Source organism: Neomonachus schauinslandi, chromosome 1 (genome assembly GCF_002201575.2).
Source record: "Neomonachus schauinslandi chromosome 1, ASM220157v2, whole genome shotgun sequence".
Lineage (NCBI taxonomy): Eukaryota > Metazoa > Chordata > Mammalia > Carnivora > Phocidae > Neomonachus > Neomonachus schauinslandi.
This window is the reverse complement of record NC_058403.1, coordinates 152,998,185-153,020,225: the sequence shown is the minus strand read 5'-3', so window position 1 is coordinate 153,020,225 and position 22,041 is coordinate 152,998,185. Positions and strand designations below refer to the sequence as shown.

The following is a 22,041-nucleotide window of genomic DNA, read 5'->3' as shown; positions in this document are numbered from 1 at the left end:
GAATCTACTCAAATGTTAGCCGCACAGGGCTCAGGGTTGGGATGTACCTAAGCCTCCCTGAGTGCCAGAAGTCCATGGGGAGAGGGAGATGCAATAGGAATGGCTGAGCATTTACCTTACAGACATTACCCACATGGCCACCGTGGTTCTCTCGTGCCATAATATTTGAGGACATTCCAAGATAAGTAACACTTACTATGAAATTACATTTAATCATAAAACCTTTTTCACATAATTCTAATGGTACTGAAAAATGGTAGTTTAATTTAGAACAAAATGACATTTTTCATTCTCTGAAAATATCTATAGCTTTATATAATAACATATGATATACAATAACATATGTCTGTGAACATGTGTATGTGTACCTGTGTATACACACACTCATGAGTGCAAAGACTACTTATGTGAGCAATATTTACACCTACACAAGAAGCTGAGGGAATAAGCTCATGTCATAAAATGTATCCACGGTACAACAGTACATCCCAATCATAAAACTCCTCACCATCATCTTTTGGGGATCTGGGCTCATTTTCCTGTATGAGGCATGCGTGCATTGTTAACAATTTCGAGATAGTAATATTTCTTTGAGTCTTTTGGCTTTTTAAAAGGAGAAAATAAGGAGAGAGGTTATGAATGACTGAATGCTGATAAATGACCCCTCTTGCATATAATTGAGAAGTGGGATCAATTTGGTCAAGGTTTAGTCTAGGCTGAATTATGAAAATTAAGAAAATGTGAAATCGTCCACGTTTTATTACCTAATATCAAAATATCGCTATATTAGTTTCTGTTGCTGCTGTAACAAATTATCACAAACTAAAAAATCCTAACTGAATAAAACAAGAGTAAATTGTATAATTTGGAAGATAAGTAAATATGAGATAGAATTAAAATATTGTTCAAAAATAAAATATAAACCACCAGGAGCTCTCTCCTTCGCTCTGCCATCATGGTGTGTGCAGTTGACTATTCCTTGCCATGTCTTTTCACTAGACCTTCAGGATCAAGGGATTCCTGGCCCAGAAACAAAAACAAAATTGTCCCATTCCCCAGGGGATTCAGATGAAAATTGGTAATAAAATCAGGTACAACTCGGAGAGTAGGCACTGGAGAAGAACCAAGATGGGTCTATAAAGGATTGCACATGAGATGGCGCACATATTTATGCTGCATGAAGGTCACATGTTCATATCCTATCACTCTGTAAACATCGCTACTACCTGAACAATAGACATGTTTTATTGGGGAAATGACTTTTCTCTCTTACTAGCCTTCTGCTCTAGTATGTTGGTTCAGTAATAAACATGTGAGAACTTTTGTTTGAAAAAATAAATAAATAATAAATAAAATAAAACAAAGAGAATGGTCAGAACTAAAGTGTTCCACTTTTAAAAGTCCTATATTAAAACTTTATTAGTAAACTTTGTAGTTTAAATTTTAAGGGAAAACTCTAAAAGGATAGAATATAACTTTTTAAATGGAAGAAAAAATATAAAGAATAAAAGTGTCTCAATTCGGGACGCCTGGGTGGCTGAGTCAGTTAAGCGTCTGCCTTCAGCTCAGGTCATGATCCCAGGGTCCTGGGATCTAGCCCCACGTCGGGCTCCCTGCTCAGTAGGAGGCCTGCTTCTCCCTCTGCCTGCCGCTCTCCCTGCTTGTGCTCTCTCTGTCTGACAAATAAATAAATAAATAAAATCTTTAAAAGAAAAAGTGTCTTGGGGCGCCTGGGTGGCTCAGTCATTAAGTGTCTGCCTTCGGCTCAGGTCATGATCCTAGGGTCCTGGGATCCAGCCCCGCATCAGGCTCCCTGTTCTGCAGGGAGTCTGCTTCTCCCTCTCCCACTCCCCCTACTTGTGTTCCTGCTATCGCTATCTGTCAAATAAATAAATAAAATCTTAAAAAAAAAAAAGTGTCTCAATTCAAAAGTACTTATCACTACTTAAAAGATTGAATATTGGGGCGCCTGGGTGGCTCAGTTGGTTGGGCGACTGCCTTCGGCTCGGGTCATGGTCCCGGAGTACCGGGATCGAGTCCCGCATCTGGCTCCCGGCTCAGCGAGGAGCCTGCTTCTCCCTCTGACCCTATCCCCTCTCATGCTGTTTCTCTCTCTGTGTCAAATAAATAAAAATAAACAAAATCTTTAAAAAATAAATAAATAAATAAATAAATAAAGATTGAATATTGGGGTGCCGTGTGGCTCAGTTGGTTATGCATCTGCCTTGGGCTTAGGTCATGATCCCGGGGTCCTGGGATTGAGCCCCACGTCGGGTTCCTTGCTCAGCAGGGAGTCAGCTTCTCCCTCTCCCTCTGCCCCTCTGCCCCTACCCCCCACTTCTGCTCACTCTCTCGTTCTCTCAAATAAATAAATAAAATCTTTAAAAACAAATAAAAAATTGAATATTCTATTTCTTTTCTCTCACACATTCCTTAAATTCCAGGAATGCAAGGATTTTTGTTTCTTTGTTAACTAGTATATCTTTAGCATCACACACATGAGAAATGCACAAAATTATTTGCCGAATGAATATCTTACATGAATTACTTTATATGAAATAACAAAGGCACTTGACTTCAGTAATGGGCAAAAGGTATAAAAATTCCAGTTCACCAAATAGAAAATACAATTAGTAATAAATGATAATGAAAAATGTTCAATCTTCCTAGTAAAGGGAAAAAAAAGTTAACATTGTTCTGAGATACCATTTTATCCCATCCTATTCACAAACACTTTAAGAGGTAATCAAATCACACTGAGGTTATGTATGGAGAGTCATGAAATGACCTAGTAACATTTGTTTTCCCTGAGAAAACACACAAAAACATTTATGTGTAAAGGTGATCACTGATTAATTTATGTGTAATATTGAAAGAATGATAATAAATCCAATTCCACAATATGGGAACAGCTAAGTAAACTGAGGAACACTTTATGAACCATTTATATAGGCATGAAAATTGTTTAGGAAGACAATGTAGTGATAAATGAAAATGGTTACATATCGAATGTAACAAAGCATGGCATAGCTATGATCACAACTATGTAAACTAAGCTAAAACAGCTTGTTGGGACATTATGTAGCCACAGAAAAGTTCTTTTTGGGAATATCAATGGGAACAATCTTTTAGCAGGACAATTTGGCAGTATATGTTTCAAATTTAAACTGTTCATATTCTTTGACCAAGAGATTTCTTCCTAGGAATTTAAGCTATGGCCAATTCTCTTCAGTGAACACTCATTCAGCGATTCATCAAGACTTCCTGAACATCTACATAGTGAGCAATGGAGATTTCAAGATGAAATGTCCATGTTTCAGGGCACCAGTTTGCAGTCCAGTGGAGGAGACAAAGATGCGAAGAGATAGTTATAATATAGAGTGTAATATGTAAAAACAAACTTGAACAGAATTACATAGTAAAATTGCTAACTCTATCAAGTGTAGTAATGAAGTGAGATTTGAGCACAATTCTACCAACAGGCTGTGGTTTGTAGGAAGGAACAAAGCCTCCTGAGAATAGCTGCTATTTGCCAACTATATTTGCCAGATGAAGGCTTGAGGTAAGTACTGACTGGCAAGGCAAAGGAAATGGTGGGGTCAGAGACAAGGAAGGAGTAAAGAAAATCCAGGCAGCCTGTTTGTGGATGGTACTGTTTGGTGTGGTAGATTGCAGTTGATATTAATGGTAACTGAAATCAGACATAGGCTGAAGTCATCACTGGCATCAGTGTTATTTGAAATAAGAAAAACCATAATCTTGGGGCACCTGGGTGGCTCAGTCAGTTAAGCGTCTGTCTTTGGCTCAGGTCATGATCTCAGGGTCCTGGCATTGAGCCCCACACTGAGCTCCGCCCACATCAGCATGGGGCCCCCTGCTCAGCGGGGAGTCTGCTTCTCCCTCTCCCTCTCCCCCAGCTCATGCTCTCTCTCCACTCACGCTCTCTCTCACGCTCTTGCTCTCTAATAAATAAATTACATCTTCTTTCATATTGAATGGTAGCTCCACTTCTGAGTGCAGTAATGCAGATGTGTCTAAGGCTTCATCCAGTAGGTAGCCCTTAGAAATACCGCATGGGATAGTCAACTTCCACATCCTTGTTTTGTTTTGAGCTCTTGATGGTTTTCTTCTGCCCCAAAGTCCAGTCTTCCTCTTCCTCCAAGCACACCAGGGCTGGCTTAGCCAGTCTGCAGCACCCTTTCTTTGGATTTAACCCTGACAATTCTTCCTCCCACTCAAGTGAGGATAGGAGACACTAGTAAATTTCCTCTTTGCATCCAAGGAACTATATATAATAAACAAGTACCTTTCTTTAAACCTGAGGAACAAAACATGCAGTTTTATCTTATGATCAACTGTTTGTGTGAAGTCAAGAGGTCAGTGTTCATCAAAGAGCAAATCCAGTCACCTCAAAAGGATGGTTAATGAAACATCTTAGTTCTTCCGAGTACAGCCCTTTGATGCCAGAAGAGACCCAGACCCCAATGGCCTTATTCCCACCCAGACTGTACCCATGGACAGAGACTCACTGAGGAGAAGAAATTGCCCAGGGCATCAGCCAGGGTGTTTTTATCCCATGAAGCAGATTTGGGCGGGTGGGGCAGTAAGCCTCAGTGACCCTATAGCCCACCCCGTAGTGTGCACCCTGGTGCTTTGAGAAGAATGAGGCCTGGTCCTTTCACCGACCTTCGAGCCTCTGAATCCCAACCTCCTCTGCCCCAACCCCAACACAAAACCCAGTAGCTGGCCAGCAAGGAGGAAGAGAAAATATGTCGGCCAGTGGGTAACTGCTGAAAGGCTTCTTTCTCTCCAGTCTCAGCTCACAAGGGCCCTGTCTGAATGGCACATGGAGGGGCATAAGTCTTGCAGCCTATCAAAGCCAAGCAGGCGCCACCTGGCAAGCTTCAAGGGGGTTGTGTCGGGTGGAGTGAGCAATGCCGTCAATCATGGCTCAACACTGAGACCAGTAGGAGAGGGGAAACACCTGCCACTCTTCCCAGCAGCCGCCCCTGCAGTAGAGCTCCTCATCCCATTGCCCTTGCTTCTATCTTAACCCTTGGGTGATGGAACAACTGGGGAGAGTCTGGATAAGGGTGTATGGTTGATCTAAGAACATGCTCATCCATTTTCTCAAATTCCCCCAATAAAGAGTGCCAAAGACTAGAGCAGGGCTGGGGCAACACTCCTGCCTCTTAATCTTTGCTATGCCTAATCAATAGAAACATATATGTAACCATTTGATCTATGGTTTACTTGTTGAATCAGTCAATTATGGAGACCAATTTCAATGACTTTGTTCCAGAGATAGGATTTTTACATTATTAGGAAGCCCCCCATATATGCTCTACTCCCCAGACTATAGCCCAACTGGTGAAATTGCAGTTGTTTGACCCTGGGAACCACTATTAAAAAAACAATGGGAGACTGTTGATGAGCAGCAGAGTTTCCATGGAACAGCAACTAGAGTCCAAAGAAGAATGGTCCCTTCCATACAGCTAGATACCAACATGTTTCATCACCCAAGGGTTACAATCCTGCAGGGCATATACTCTGCCCATTCTCTTCTCCAGGGACTACCACCCAACACACACACAATCCACCAAATTCTGTCTGTAGTAACCAATTCCCTCTAATCCTGACTTTCTACCTTTAAGTCTGCCAGCCCCGCTGAGCTTCTCTCCTTAACCCAAGGTTCTATCCCTTCCTTGCTACACATAGTGGGAGGCACAAATCACACAAATACAGATTTGTATATTTAAAGAGTATGTTTTTAGCTCACCATGCAAATAAGTTTGGAAATGACAGTACATTCAGTATAAGCAATTTTAATACTGTCACTTCATATATGAGAGAGGGGTAGAGAAAACAGTATCACAGGAATTACTACTACAGAGGAAGAGCTACCATGGCCCTCAAGATGACATGCGGAGTCACCATGAGGAAGGCAGTTGGAAAAAAAATTTCATTCCTGCAGCCCTGAGATTCTTTAGGTGGGACCTGGGGAGGCAGGACGTGGCTGTGGAGACTGGGAAACAGGCTGCTGAGGGGCACCAATCTCTGTCGCTGCCATCTTTTTTTGGTCTAGGGGAAAAAGAAAAACAAACAAAAAAACTGTCAGAAAATAATAGCACCACAATGACCCAAATAATGGGGCCTCAGAGTGCAAAACCCAGGCTTGCAACAAAGGAAAATGAGACTGTTAGGAAGCAACCCTGGGCCATATTCCTTTAGGGTTACTCCCTCCTCACTGCTCCCAGGGGTCAAACGCTATCTCTCCCATCCCTGAGAAAGAGATATCCCTTTCCTCACTCTCCCCCAGCCTCCTCCAGCCCTGCCACTTCCCTGACACTCCGACATCAACACTCAGGCCCAGAATCTACTCAAATGTTAGCCGCACAGGGCTCAGGGTTGGGATGTACTAAGTCTCCCTGAGTGCCAGAAGTCCATGGGGAGAGGGAGATGCAATAGGAATGGCTGAGCATTTACCTTACATCCACATGGCCACCGTGGTTCTCTCGTGCCATAGTATTTAAGAACATTTCAAGATAAGAATTGATACCTAATATAAAACAAAATGCATTTTTAATCAAAAAACATCTTTCATACATTATCAAAGGTACTTTAAAACAGAATGTAGAGGGGCGCCTGGCTGGCTCAGTTGGTACAGCACGTGACTTTTGATCTTGGGGTTGTAGTTTTGAGCCCCATGTTCGGTGTAGAGATTACTTAAAAAAATAAAATAAAATCTTTTTAAAAAGTTATGTAGAAAACATTAACTTTTGCTCTTTTCTGAAAATACTTAAACTTTATATAATAACACAATATGATAGTGAAGATATTATCAAGCAAAAATGTGTGTGTGTGTGTGTGTTAGCTTATGTGTGTGGGTGCCTGTATAAATATACTTTTGGGTACAAAAATTATTACATGAGCAATACTCACACCTACACAATGGCCTGAACTAATAATAAGCAAATGTAGTAAGAGTTATCCATGATACAACAGTATGTCTTGATCATAAAAACCCTGGCTCCTTCATATGTTTTTTGAACCTGGGCTCATTTTACTTTATGAGACAAGAGCACGGTGTTAGCAGTTCTAAGATGTATTTGAATATCTTGGTTTATTTAAGGAGGAAATGAGGAGGGGTTGTAATCAGTTACTGACTGCTGGAAAAGAATCACTCCTGCATATAATTGAGAAGTGGAACCGATTTGGTCAAAAGTGTCAGTCAAGCTACATTAAGCATATTTTAACATACAAAACTGATTTTAGAATCATGAAACAGGGGCGCCTGGGTGGCTGAGTCAGTTAAGTGTCCAACTCTTGATTTCGGCTCAGGTCATGATCTCAGGGTTGTGAGATCAAGCCCTGCATCAGGCTCAGCGCTGGGCGTGGAGTCTGCTTGGGATTCTCTCTCCTCTTCTCCTTCTGCCCCTCCCCCACCTCTCTCTCCCTCTCTAAAAAAATTTAAAAATAAAAATAGAATCATGAAACAAAGAAATGCATTTTCCACTTTGAGTGTAACATCATGGGCAAATCTGATAATCAACTAAGTTTTGCAAATAAGGGAATAACCATATTAGAATTATACTATTAAAACTCACCCATTTAGAAGGGGGGGAATTGGAGGGAGAGATGAACTATGAGAGACTATGGACTCTGAGAAACAAACTGAGGGTTCTAGAGGGGAGAGGGGTGGGGGGATGGGTTAGCCTGGTGGTGGGTATTAAGGAGGGCACGTATTGAATGGAGCACTGGGTGTTATATGCAAACAATGAATCACGGAACACTACATCAAAAACTAATGATGTAATGTATGGTGATTAACATAATAAAATAAAATTTTAAAAAACTCACCCATTTAATATGTTTTAAAATGCTTTAGCTTCTTTCAGCTTCTCTAAGAGTTTCTGTTTGGCACTTCTATTGCCTCCAGAATTGACTCTCGCTCCAAACTCACTGTCACATCCTCATCTGCATACTAGGACCTCTCATGGGTTGTGTGCTATGAAGTAATGTAAGCAGTTTTTAGTTCAATCTTATTTTATAGCTAACATTTAGACTCAGAAGTTCAAAAATGAATTTGGAGGATCCAAAGAATATTATCATTCTTAGATGTGTGGAAAATTTATATATGAAAATATATTCCTTCTCATGAAATTGAGAACTAAGTTTCAGAATTCTTACATATGATCGCCAACAATATCAAGATGATCCCCAACAATATCATTCCCACACACCTTATGGTTTAGCAGTCATAGTTTATTCTGATAGAGCTTGGAATATTTGGGGAGAAAATCTTACTGTAACCTAAAACCTAGAAAAATTCACATAATTAATTTCATGATAAAGATATTACCCCAGCTGTTACATCATATGGCAGGCAGATCTTTATTACTGTTCTTGCCCCCAAACTAAAATGTCCTGCTTCATTTTGGCAGTTATTTTAAGGGCCACAGCCTGATTGATTATATGCATGTGTAGCCTTGTCATCACAGAGTTCAGGATTAAAAAATTAAAAATAGATATAATGTACTCATTTAAAATAAACTGAAAGTTGGGATGCCCAGGGGGCTCAGTCAGTTAAGCATCCAACTCTTGATTTCAGCTCAGGTCACCATCTCAGGGTTGTGAGACTGAGCCCCACGTTGGGCTCTCTGTTAGGCGTGGAGCCTGCTTAAGATTCTCTCTCTCCCTCTCCCTCTGCCCCTCCCGCCCCCGCTTGTGTGTGTGCGCGCACACATGTGCTCTCTCTCGCTTTAAAAATAAAGGAGGGCGGGCGCCTGGGTGGCTCAGTTGGTTAAGCAACTGCCTTCGGCTCAGGTCATGATCCTGGAGTCCCTGGATCGAGTCCCACATCGGGCTCCCTGCTCGGCAGGGAGTCTGCTTCTCCCTCTGGCCCTCCCCCCTCTCATGTGCTCTCTCTCAAATAAATAAATAAAATCTTTTAAAAAAATAAAATAAAATAAAGGAGGGCACTTGATTTAATGAGCACTGAGTGATATATACAACTGATGAATCACTAAATTCTACTTCTGAAAATAAATAAATAAAATAAATAAACTCAAAGTCATATATGAAAACTAAATACTGATATTGAGTTGGATCAAAAATTTGTGTGTGTATATATATAGTACAGTGGTTCCCAAAGTGTGGTCCGAGGATCCCTAACGGGCTCCAACATTCTTTCAAGGTGTCAGGTATTTTTTGTAATACTATTAAGTTAAATAATTTTAACTTTTCTCTCTCTAAAAAGTATATGGTGAGAGACGCCTGGCTGGCTCAGTTGGAGGAGCATGCGACTCTTACTCTTTTGAGTTCGAGCCCCACATTGGGTGTAGAGATTACTTAAATAAAAATTTTTTAAAAAGGATACCACCACAAAACTAAAAAGAGAAGCCACAGAATGGGAAAAAATATTTGTAATTCATCTATCTGATATGGGACTTGTATCCAGAATATATAAAAATGCTTATGACTCAGTAAGAAGACAAACAACCAAATATAGTATGGAGAAAGGGGCTAATACACATTTCTCCAAAGAAGAGATACAAACAGCTAATAAGCACATGAAAAGATGCTCAACATCATTAACCATTAGGGAAATGTAAATCAAAACTCCAATGATTTACAACTTCACATCCTCTAGGATGGTTATAAACAAAAAAAACAAATAGTAAGAAGTGTTGGCAAGGATTGATGAAATTGGAACCCTCATATATTACTAGGAGGAATGAAAAATGGTGTTGCCACTTTGGGAAATAGTTTGGCAATTCCCCAACTAAAAAGAGTTACCATATGACCCAGCAATTCCACTCCTAGGTATACATCCAAGAGAAATAAAAACATATATCCATATAAAAACTTGCACATGAAGATTCATAGAAACATTATTCATGATAGCCAAAAAGGGGTAAACAATCTAAATGCCTATCAAATGATGAATAGATTAAAATGTAGTATATCCATACCATGGAATATTATTCAACTATAAAAAGGAATAAAATACTAGTACAGTTACATCATGGATGAGCCTTTAAAACATTATGGTAAGTGAAAAAACCAGTCACAAGAAAACAGATATTATTCCATTTATATATATATCCAGAATAGGCAAATCTATAAAGGCAGAAAGATGAATGGTTACATAGGGTTGGGGCAGAAGAGTGAGAGAATAGTGACTACTAATAGGGTATGAGGTTTCTTCTGGGGGTGATGAAAATGTTTCTAAAATTGTAATAATGGGGGGAGGTGGGTGGGGGGATTAAAGAGGGCACTTGTGATGAGCACTGGGTGCTGTATGTAAGGGTTGGACCACTAAATTCTACTCCTTAAACTAAAAAATAATAATAATAATAAAATGTGATAATTGTTGCACAACTCTTTCAGTATATAAGAAACCACAGAAATACACATTTTAAAAAGGTGAATTTAGTAGTATGTGAATTTTATCTAAATGAAACTGTTAAATATACACAAAAGTCAGCACCCCTATTTTGACTACATGATCTACCCTTAATATTCTAACTTCATTTCCCACTATCTCCCCTTTCTCTCTCCGGTCTACCTTTGCTTCAAAGATGCCAAGCATGTTGCTACATCAGGTCTTTTGCATTTGGTGTTTCCTGCTTCAAATACTTGTCTTTCAGATATATACAGTAAACTGTCTCATTCGCTTCAAGTTTTTACCAAAAAATTACTTTCCCATTTTTAAAATTTCAACCCCCTTATATGTTCTCTCAATCTCCGCTCTGCTTTTCTTTTTCTTCTTCACATTTCTTAATATTTAAAATACTATTCTATTTTCTTACTTATTTTCTCATACTTTTGAAATTAGCTAAATGAGTGCAAAAAATTTTGCCTGATTGCTAAATACTATACATTCAGCACATAGAATAGCATTATACATACAGAATCTCAAGATTGTATGTTGAGTGAATATCTTTACAGTATAAGTGGTTTATATATAAAGGTATAAGAAAAACACTAAGACTTCAATATTGGGCAAAATGAAAAAAGACAACTCACAGAAGAGGAAATGCAATTAGTAATAAATCATGACAGAATAATTTCAGTATTATATCCAGTGGAAAACGTAAAAAGTGATCTGAGATACCATTTAGTTATCATATTCACCATATTTTAAATGGTAATAAAATCACGCTAATGCTATGTATCAAATGTCCTAAAATGATCCAGTAATCCCATTTCCAGTTATCTTTTCTTAGAAAACAATCCAGGGGCACCTGGGTGGCTAAGACGGTTAAGTGTCCGACTCTTGATTTCGGCTCAGGTCATGATCTCTGGCTCAGGAGATTGAGCCTGTGACAGGCTCTGTGGTCAGCAGGGAGTCTGCTTGAGGATACTCTCTCTCCTCTCCCTCTGCCCCTCCTCTGCCCCCCCCCAACCCACGATCACTCTCTCTCTCGAAAATGAATCTTTTTTTTTTTTTTTAAAGATTTTTATTTATTTATTTGAGAGAGAATGAGAGAGAGCACATGAGAGGGGGGAGGGCCAGAGGGAGAAGCAGACTCCCTGCCGAGCAGGGAGCCCGATGTGGGACTCGATCCAGGGACTCCAGGATCATGACCTGAGCCGAAGGCAGTTGCTTAACCAACTGAGCCATCCAGGCGCCCATCGAAAATGAATCTTAAAAAAAAAAAAAGAGGGGCACTTGGGTGGCTCAGTCAGTTAAGCGTCCACCTTCAGCTCAGGTCATGATCCCAGGGTCCTGGGACCAAGCCCTGCATCGGACTCCCCGCTCAATGGGGAGCCTGCTTCTCCCTCTCCCTCTGCCCCTCCCCTGCCCCTCTCATGCTTTCTCTCTCATGTGCTCTAATAAATAAAAAATCTTAAAAAAAAAAAAAGGAAAAGAAACAAAAGAAAACAATCCAAAAACAGAAACGATTTTATGTACAGATGATCACTGCAGTTTTATGTGGTATGCCAAAACAGAGAAAACAAATGAAATCCCAAAAATAGTGAAACACTTATACTGAGGAACAACAACTATATTTAGTTACTAAAATTATGTTTCTAAGGCACCTGGCTGGTTCTGTTGGAAGAGCGTGCAACTCTTGATCTTGGGGTTGTAAATTCAAGCCCCATGTTGGGTGTAAAACTTAAAAATAAAAAATCTTTTTAAAAAATATGTTTCTGAAAATTATGAATAAATGAAAATGCTTACATATGTAATGAAACAAAACACACCATAAAGCTCTAAAAAGTGATACTATATAATTAAACTATAATGACTTGATGGAATATCACAGAGCCACAAAGAAATTATGATATTGCTATAGGGCAATTTACCAATTTAAAATGTGCATATACTTTCAAATATAAATCTTTTCCTAGAAATTCAAGGTGTGACCAATTCTCCTTCATAAGAATTAATATTCATTCACTGATTCAACAATTTAGACTGAGCATAACTTATACTGAGCATCTCCTATACGATGGGCAGTGTGCTGGACAATGGGGATTTAAAGATGAAAATTATCTCAGGGTAAAAGATCATAGATCAGTGGGGGAAATAAAGATACGATAATACAGTATTTGAAAGAGAGTTGGACAGAATTTTGTTCTACAGTAGAAAAGTAACTGTTGGAATGAATAAAGGCTTCTGAGAAAGCTGATATTTGCTAGCTATATTGGTCAAATGAAGAATGCATGAGCTAAAGACTATTTCCCAAGGTAAAGAAAAGTGTGGGGCCAGAAGCATGGAGTGGAGAAAGGACAGACATCTTTTTTTATTAAGATTTTATTTATTCATTTGAGAGAGAGAAAGAGAGAGCACAAGCAGTGGGAGGGGCAGAGGGAGAGGGAGAAGCAGACTCCATGAGGCAGGGAGCCGGACTTGGGGCTCGATCCCAGGACCTGGAGATCACAACCTGAGCTGAAAGCAGACGCTTAATGGATTGAGCCACCCAGGTGCCCCCAAGGACGTACATCTTGTTTGAAGATGGTAAAAAGTTTAGTGTGGCAGAGCATAATAATGGTAATTGAGAGGCTGAAGTTACTGCTGGCCATCAGTATCCTTTTCAAATATGAAAAGCCATAATCTAATCAATCTTGTTCTCACATTGACATGAATAACACGGACAAAAACAGAATCCTTATAGATGAACTATTGAGTGTTTACTTTGTGATAAACATTCTACTGAGCATATATCTACTGTCTGTTTCAATTCTCACAATAACTCGGTGAGGTAGGTTGTTTCATCATCTTTCATTATGTTGATAGGGAAACAGATACACACAGATTAGCAGCCATGCCAACATCATAAAGCTGGTAAGTGATGGAGTCTAGATTAATACCCAGTGCCTGAGTGATCTTTTCTTCCCCTCAGATCTGGCTAAGAAGAGTCAACCCACATCACTTCAGGATATACCATGGGTCCACAAAGAACCCCAACCTCTCCTGAAAACAAGTATTGATACATGCAAGAATTTGGCTAGACTGCAAATTATGCCGAATGAAAAACGCGGGTCTCAAAAGGTTACAAACTGTAGGATTCCATTTTTATAACATGCTCGAAATGACAAAATTACAGAGACTAAGAACAGGTTAGTGTTGGGGCGCCTGGGTGGCTCAGTCGTTGAGCATCTGCCTTCGGCTCAGGTCATGGTCCCAGGGTCCTGGGATGGAGCCCCACGTCGGGCTCCCTGCCCGGCGGGAAGCCTGCTTCTCCCTCTCCCACTCCCCCTGCTTGTGTTCCCTCTCTCGCTGTGTCTCTCTCTGTCAAATAAATAAAATCTTAAAGAAAAAAAAAAAGAACAGGTTAGTGGTTGTCAGGTGTTATCTCATAGGTAGCCCTTAGAAACATTCTATGAGGTGGTCAACTCCCGTTTCCTTGTTATCTTTTGAGTTCCTGATGGTTTTCTTCTACCTCAAAAGTCAGTCTTCTTTTCTTCCAAAAATGCTGCTACAGCTCCTTCTTGGAGCTTAATCCTAACCATTCTTCCTTCCAATCAAGTGCGGATAGGAGACACCAGCCAATTTTCTCTTTGCACCCAAGGGACCTTACATAGGCTAACACACAATTTCTCAAACTCAGAAGAACCAAATATGCATTATTTTCTAATTATGAACAAATGCATCATGTGAAGTCAAGAAGAGGCCAAAATGGGGCGCCTGGGTGGCTCAGTCAGTCTGCCTTGGGCTCAGGTCACGATCCCAGGATCCTGGGAACAAGCCCGGCATCAGGCTCCTTGCTCAGCGGGAGGCCTGCTTCTCCCTCGGTCTGCTGCTCCCCCTGCTTGTGCTCTGTCTGTCTGTCTCTCTCTCTGACAAATAAATAAAATCTTAAAAAAAAAAAAAAAGAGGCCAAGTGTTTATCAAAGGGCAAATCCTATTACCATAAAGGGGATCCATGGCTGATTACTGATCTTAATCCTCCCAGGCCCTCGGTAAACCTTAGAAACCAGGTAAGACCTGGGCTCCAACAGCCCCAACCGCACCTCTCAGCCCGCCCCAGGAGGAGAACCAGCTCAGGGTCGCTGGCCAGGGGATTTCTATGCCCTGAGGCAGATTTAGGGGTGGGGGAAATGAGGCCAGGTCACCTGCCAGTTGACCCTCAGCACGGCCTCCCCTTCCCCGCATCCTGAAGACTGGTTGCCCGCTGCTCCCCAGCCCAGTTACCTGTCAGTACCAAACGAGCCTGAAAAGGAACATGGCGGTGGTAGGCGATTAACCTCCGCCCCAGCTCTCAGGTCGCAGCTAGGGGCACATCTGCGCACGTGCTTAGCACAGCCAATCAGAGGTAAGGGAGAACTGATGGCTGCCTCTGAGTGGCTGGCCTGGAGGCGCGAGTTTCGCAGCCAATCAGAGCCAAATGAGTTCCGAAGCCCGCCTCCAGGGGGCATGTCCTTCGACGTCCTGCCCAGACAGCTAGCTGCAGGAGCGGCATTGGGGTGATGTGTCTGGTGGTGCCGGTCTTGTGGCTAGTGAAGGGCAAGAAAAGGAGGCAAGTGTTAGGAGCTCATCTGGGGTGAGAGCCACGGGAATATCTACAGGTCTCACCCTTGTGGTCTATCAGGGCTCAGCGCCGTGAAAAAATAATAGGAGGCTGAGAACTACGGAAGAGCCCAGCCTGATTCACACTGTTCCTTTTGCCATAAATGCCCTCTTGCGTTCCTTCCCACTTGACTTCAGTTCTTCATTCAAAAATTCAATGCCACCTTCTCCTCTAAGCCTCCACCAGCCTGGGAGGATCTGACCTGTAGTCACCCTGCGCTGAAACTGCCCTGCCTTGGGAGTTTGTCGCACAGCCAGGAAGTGGAGGTGAAATGCACAGAAACGACTTGCAAGGGCTTTGGAATGGGGCGGAGCTTCATTCACAGCCAGGTTCCACAATCTCCATGCTGCGTGACCTCAGGGAAGAGAATGAACCCCTCTGTGATCAGCTTTCTCATCAGTAGAAGGGAGGAAGATGGAAAGGACTTCAGTAGAGTTGTTGGACAAATTGAACTTTAAGTAGAGGCAGATAAACCTAACAAAGAGTCTTATCACTTCCCTAACCTGAAGAATGGGAGAACTTCAGGGTCTGAGGAGTGGGAGGGGGGTTGATGGCACGTTCTGTTACCTAAAGCCTTCTTTAGGAAATAGGCACTTCCAGATTGGGGGCAGCTCAAAATGGCATTGGCAGAACTGGACCCAGCAAATCGAAGCCCCAGGAAGTGTACTGTAGCATGAAGAAAATGGCTTGGGACAGGGTGAGGTCGCCATACTAGGACGAACAGGAAGGAGGACCCTCCCTCAGGTGGAACTGAACAAGAATACCCCTCAGACTTTATCCCGGACTCAGGACCTGTGACTGAGAAGGGAGCAACTTCTGCAGCAGTTTCCCCTCTGGATCCGGAGTCTTCTTGTCTCTGAAATGAGAGGACTGGGCTAGGCAGCTCACAGGGGGCAACTGGGTTATGGAGGGCAGCTCAACCTTGGAAGCCCAACATTCCCAAACCCTTCCACTGTACATCCTTGACCTCATGACCTTTCATCAGTAACACCTCCACCCTACTTCTATGTCTTCTACCATTTGTCTCAGTGTTTCCTTCCCTTTCAACGTACTAAGTACTACAATCTCGCTATCCCCTAAGGACACTGACTTTAATCTTCTCAAGAGCGGCTGTTCTTTCTCAAACACTCCTGGTTCTAAAGGATTTGGAGAAAATGATGACCTCCTTCCTGCTCATTTCCCCTTTCCAATCATGTCTCTGTCCTCCTCCCTCAAATGCCCATCTCCTGAAATGCAAGCCATCAGACTCTGCCACCTCTATATTGCAGTCATATCTACCCATGGTCTGTCAATTCCTTCATTCACTGAAGATTCTTCACCTGGCTTACCATCTTGCCCTTTGCCTTTTCCAGCTGGGCAGTGTGAGCCACTGACTTAGGACCCAGGATGTTGCTTCCCCAATGACAGCAGATCTCACCATATCTGTCATTGTAATTGGTCCTCATAGCTTCCACCAGCTTAGCCAAAGCTCCTTTGTCTTCCAAGTTAACCTGTGTGAAGGCAACAGTGGTGCAGGTCTTCCTGTGGACCAGATGCCCCAGTCTGGCCTTCCCTTTGATAATGCAGTAGCGAGCCCCCATCTTACGACACAGAGCAGGCAGGAAGACAACCCCAGCTCAGTGGGATCCACATCATGTGCAATCACTACCAGCTGAGCCTTCTTGTTTTCCACTAAGTTGGTAACAGTATTAACACCAGCTCGAAAGACAGGCGACCTCTTGGTGGGGACATTCCCTTTGCAGGCAGCTTTCTTTTCGGCCTGGGCCAACAATCTCTGCTTCTTCTCTTGCTGTCTCTGGTCTGTATTTGGGCCAGCTTAAGCAGTTGAGTAGCTGTTTGCAGGTCCAAGGCCTGGGTGAACTAGTTAATCACGGGAGGCACTTTTAGACATTTATAGAGAATAGCTCTTTGCCATTGCAGCCGGATGTAGCAGGGCCATTTGACAAAGTGGTTGAGGTCCCTTTTGGGCTGAATGTCCTGTCCAATGCTAAAATTCCTGGTCCTTTTCTCAAACAGGGGATTGACCACCTTCTTGGCCTCCAGCTTCTTCACAACAGCAGGGACCGGGGCCAGCTTCTTCCCCTTAGCCTTCTTTCCTTTTGGGATCTTGGATCGCTGGAGGGGTGAGTGGTTTGCCAATCTTGCTGCCCATAACCCACTTTCTTTGCCTCCCTTCCACCTAGTTACAATGCTGAAGCCCCATCATTCTACCAATTCACTTCAGTCATCATCAACTCCCTTTCCTTTCTCTTCCTAAATCCTCTTACCTTGGAGAATCCCAACCCTAGTTAATTTAACTCTACCTATTTGTCACCCAAATCTGATCAGTTTAATGTGGTGGGAGAAAAAAAAAAATAGATGTGTGTAGACTCATCTCACATCTAGTTTCTAATCGTGAATCTTATATGGGGCCTCGCCATTATCTAGCAGTCTTATAGATTTCTCCCATCAGTTTACTCCTCCATTCTCTGAAACACCATTTCCTACCTCCTTTTACATCAGAATTCCAGCATTCCTCCCTTTTGAGCTTTGACCATTTTTTGATTCCCTGAGAAATAGAAGAGCCACCTCACTTTCCAAATCTTCCAACCTACTTGCACTGCGTCATGTCCTGCGAAAATGCATGGCCCTCCTCTGCTCTTACTAAGGTCAAAAACTGCTCAGTCTCTCTTCTCTGCTAAGTCACTCCCATATATAAAAAACAACTTCTCGGGGCGCCTGGGTGGCTCAGTCATTAAGCGTCTGCCTTTGGCTCAGGCCATGGTCCCAGGGTCCTAGGATCGAGCCCCGCATCGGGCTCCCTGCTCAGCGGGAAGCCTGCTTCTCCCTCTCCCACTCCCCCTGCTTGTGTTCCCTCTCTCGCTGTGTCTCTGTCAAATAAATAAATAAAATCTTTAAAAAAACAAACAAACAACTTCTCCTTGACCCCATGTTCCACTTCCACTGCAGCCAGTTTCTCTGCTTTCCTTTAGAGCAAAATTCTTCAGAAGAGCTGTCTGTGCTTGTGGTCCTCGCCTGCCGTTCTCTCTTTATCCAGTTCAGTCTGGTTTTATCTCCACAACTCCATGGATTCTGTTCTTGTGTAAATCACCAACGACCACCATTTTCCCTGATACAGAACCAATTTCCAAATAAGTGAGAACATGGTCAGCAAAATTGGAAAGCACAAGGAAATCTTAGCTTATGGGAAGAGTGAAAGAAAAACTTACGGTAAATGTTCCATCAAACATACTAAAATAGTGCAACATCTGCCTAACAAATTGGCAAATATTCTTAAAATATGAAAATTCTCGGGGCGCCTGGGTGGCTCAGATGGTTAAGCATCTGCCTTCAGCTCAGGTCATGATCCTAAGGTGTTCTGTATCTTTTTTCTCTTTTCTTTCTTTTTTTTTTTTTAAAGATTTTATTTATTTGACAGAGAAAGACACAGCGAGAGAGGGAACACAAGCAGGGGGAGTGGGAGAGGGAGAAGCAGGCTTCCCGCTGAGCAGGGAGCCCGATGCGGGGCTGGATCCCAGGACCCTGGGATCATGACCTGAGCTGAAGGCAGACGCTTAACGACTGAGCCACCCAGGCGCCCCTGTATCTTTTTTCTCTTAAAGAGGGCCCCCAAACGGAATAAACTTCAGACCCACAAATCTACATCCAATACTGACTTCCAACTGGAATCATATAGTATGTAGCTTTTCAGACTGGCTTCTTTCACTTCATACACATTTAAGGTTTATCCATGTCTTTTTGTGGCTTGATAGCTCATTTCTTTTTATTGCTGAGTAATATTCCATTGTCTGGATGTACCACAGTTTGTTTACCCATTCGCCTATTGAAGGACATCCTGTTTTGACAGTTAAGAAAAGGGCTGCTATAAACATTGGCATGCAGGTTTTTGTATGGACACTTGAGTAAGTGCCAAGGAGCACAACTGCAGGATCATATGGTAAGAGTATGGTTAGTTTTGTAAGAAACTACCAAACTGTCTTCCGGGGTGTCTGTACTGATTTGCATTCCCACTAACAATGAACAAGAGTTCCTGTTGCTCCACATCCTTGCCAGCATGGGACGTTATCACTGTTTTGGTTTTAGTCATTCTAATAGGTGTATGGTGGTATCTCATTGCTGTTTTTTTTTTTTTTTTTAAAGATTTTATTCATTCATTTGACAGAGAGAGACACAGCTAGAGAGGGAACACAAGCAGGGGGAGTGGGAGGGGGAGAAGCAGGCTTCCCGCGGAGCAGGGAGCCCGATGCGGGGCTCAATCCCAGGACCCTGGGATCATGACCTGAGCCGAAGGCAGACGCCCAACGACTGAGCCACCCAGGCGCCCCACCTCTTTGCTGTTTTAATCTGCATTTCCCTAATGACATATGATGCTGAGCATATCTTTATATGCTTACTTGCCACCTGTATATCTTCTTTGGTGACTGGATGACCACCATGTACTGGCTGTCAACTCCAAGCCTATAGGAGTCTAACTATTGTCACATCTCAAGTGACCAGTGAGTGGGCCCTTGTGAATAGTGCTGCGGCCACGAGGGGTCAGGGATGAAATGGGTCCCCAGTCTATCAAACCAACACCATCCTTAAGAGATGCCTCCTGAATGTGAGTAAATTACAAACCTACTACTGGTCAAGTGGTTGTCCCATTGCCAACACCTAGAGTGGGACAATGCCTGTCCCTAAAATAAGAAGGGTGGCTCCCATCCACCGAGGGTCTAAATGCTCAGTAAAGCCCTTTCCATTCGCTATTTTCTTTATTTCTCACAGCAGCTACTATAGTTTGCACTTTGCAGGTGAGGACCCTGAGTTTGAGAGAGGTGAAATAACCCACCCAAGGTCATGGTGATGCCAGGACTTTTGTGACCAGGTGCTGGACGGGCCCCCCTCTTCCCCTTGTTACCGATGTGGTTCACTGTGCTGCAGAACTAACAGCAACACTGGACTCCCAGCGTGTGGCCACTTTCAGGCATGCCCCACGCACCACACTGTTTGAGCCCCGTGGCAGTCCCGGGAGGTAAGGCAGGGCAGGGCTCAGGGCCTTGGTTTGCTCAGAAGTGGCAAACCCAGAAGCCAGGGGGACCCAGGAGAGGAGATGGGTTTCAGGGATGTCACGGAGACGCAGCGTCCCGGCACAGAGTAGATGAGAAATGGGAGGAGAGACAGCTTCACTTGGTGAGGAGGTGGCAGGGTCTGAATTAGGGTGCGAGAGCTGGGATTTCTGGGCCTCAGCCCACAGAATTCTTTCCTGAAGGCTAGATGGCAAGATCTGGGAGAGAGGAGGAGAAAAGCTCTCCCTAGATTCACCAACACCAAAATAGAGCAAGGTCTTGAGCACAGGTTGAATCAGACCTCCCTGGGTTTTGGGCTCCTTTCTGGCCTCAGGCAAGTTGCTGATTCTGAGTGAGAGGCAGAACCTCCAAATTCCTCTCCAGCTCCAGTTCCACCAAGAAGCCTTCCAGATCCCCACTGGCATGTTTCCCCCTCTGGATTTCTTAGCTTGAGCTATTGCCACCTACCCCTGTCTCCCTCTGGGCATGTCTCTTGCTTCTCACCCTCACCCTGGATTCCTGCACCTGCCATGGAACCAGTCTCCCAACCTTTGGCCATCCCTGCTCCCTTATCACCCACCCACCAGGAGGTCCCTGCAGGCAGGACAAATGGGCTCTGAGGGAGGGGGAGGGGCCTTGGAGCTCAGCCCAGCGGCTTGGCTTTGGTGGGTGGGTGATGAGGGAGCAAGGATGGCCCATGTCCATGTTGCTCATTGCAGTATACCTTGCACCTTGAACAGTGCCTGGCTCATAGAGGCATTCGAGAAAGATTTGTTCTAGGGCAGACAATGCATAGAGTGAACTGATGGCAGATGAAAGCAAAACCGTCATTAGTTGAAATTTATCTTGCTTACAAAATTCTAAGTACCTTACATAGATTTATGTGTTCATTTTCAACTATGTATTGTTTGTTTCATGCTGGACACTTTAGGCACTGGGAATGGGGCAGTGAATGAGCCCAAAAGGGGAGGAGATTAAAAAATGACAACTAAATAAACAAGATAACTTAAGCTAGTGATAAATGCTAATAAAAAATGAGAAAGAAAACAAAGAAAAATTTAACAAATATTTGGATATTTGACCATTGAATAAACTAATGAAGAAATAAAATGGCATTGCCAAAGCCTCGAGTCTGAGAGGGTAATGATGGAAGCATCCCTGGCGGGCATGAGGAGGCTGCTAAAGGAGGCCAGTTGGCAGGGAAAAAAGAGAAGATGGGTTCAGTTTTATATAGCATGTTAAGTTTGGTGGTGGCAGGGATTCCTGGAGCATTGATAAATAGGAAAATGAACTTCTAGGTTCATGGTCATATATACAGACACATGTATATCCGGCATGATCAAGAATAAAAATACTTAAAGCCAGAGAGAAAAGAACCCAAATGAGTAGGGAGTGGCTCTTCACAACCAGAGGGTGCTACGTGGCCTGTGTCCCAACCGGACAAACCGCCCCACCCACCAAAGGCACACACCGGGCCAGTCCTCTGTCTCTCCCGCACTCTCTCCTCCTCTGAGGTTGGCTTCTGCCCGCCTCTTAGCTGGCCTTGCTTTAGGAAAAATGTCCTGGAGGGAGATCTTTTCAGGAGAGTTGACGTTGTTGTTTCATGGAAGGTGTAACAATAGCAAACCGTGCTGGAATCCCGAGGCGGCCTGTTTCTCCGGGATTCTGCTGGACTTGGCTGAGAACCTTGACGTGCTGGCACCTGCCCAACCCTCCTTGCACGCGAGGGGCGTGGGACAGTGTGTTCTGGGTGGGTCCCGCACCCTCTCGCTCCTCATTCCCACGACAAACCTGAACATGGTGGGCACATTCCTAAACTGAGTTCCCAAACCTGCTGAGCAGATCTCAGTCCAGGCTAGAGGCCCCCTCCTACCCCATTCTTACCAAGCACTCGTCCCCGGGCCAGCCCCTCACAGATCACAGTGACTCATCTGGCAGAAGGTGGTCCGTGGGGCTGTTGAAATCCCAGGCAG

At 43.3% G+C, this 22,041-nt stretch overlaps 1 pseudogene; it reads right to left on the bottom strand.

The window, feature by feature from the left end:
• Positions 1-16,324: 16,324 nt before the first annotated feature.
• On the bottom strand, positions 16,325-18,271 carry LOC110569645 (annotated as a pseudogene).
• Between the last annotated feature and the right edge of the window lie 3,770 nt (positions 18,272-22,041).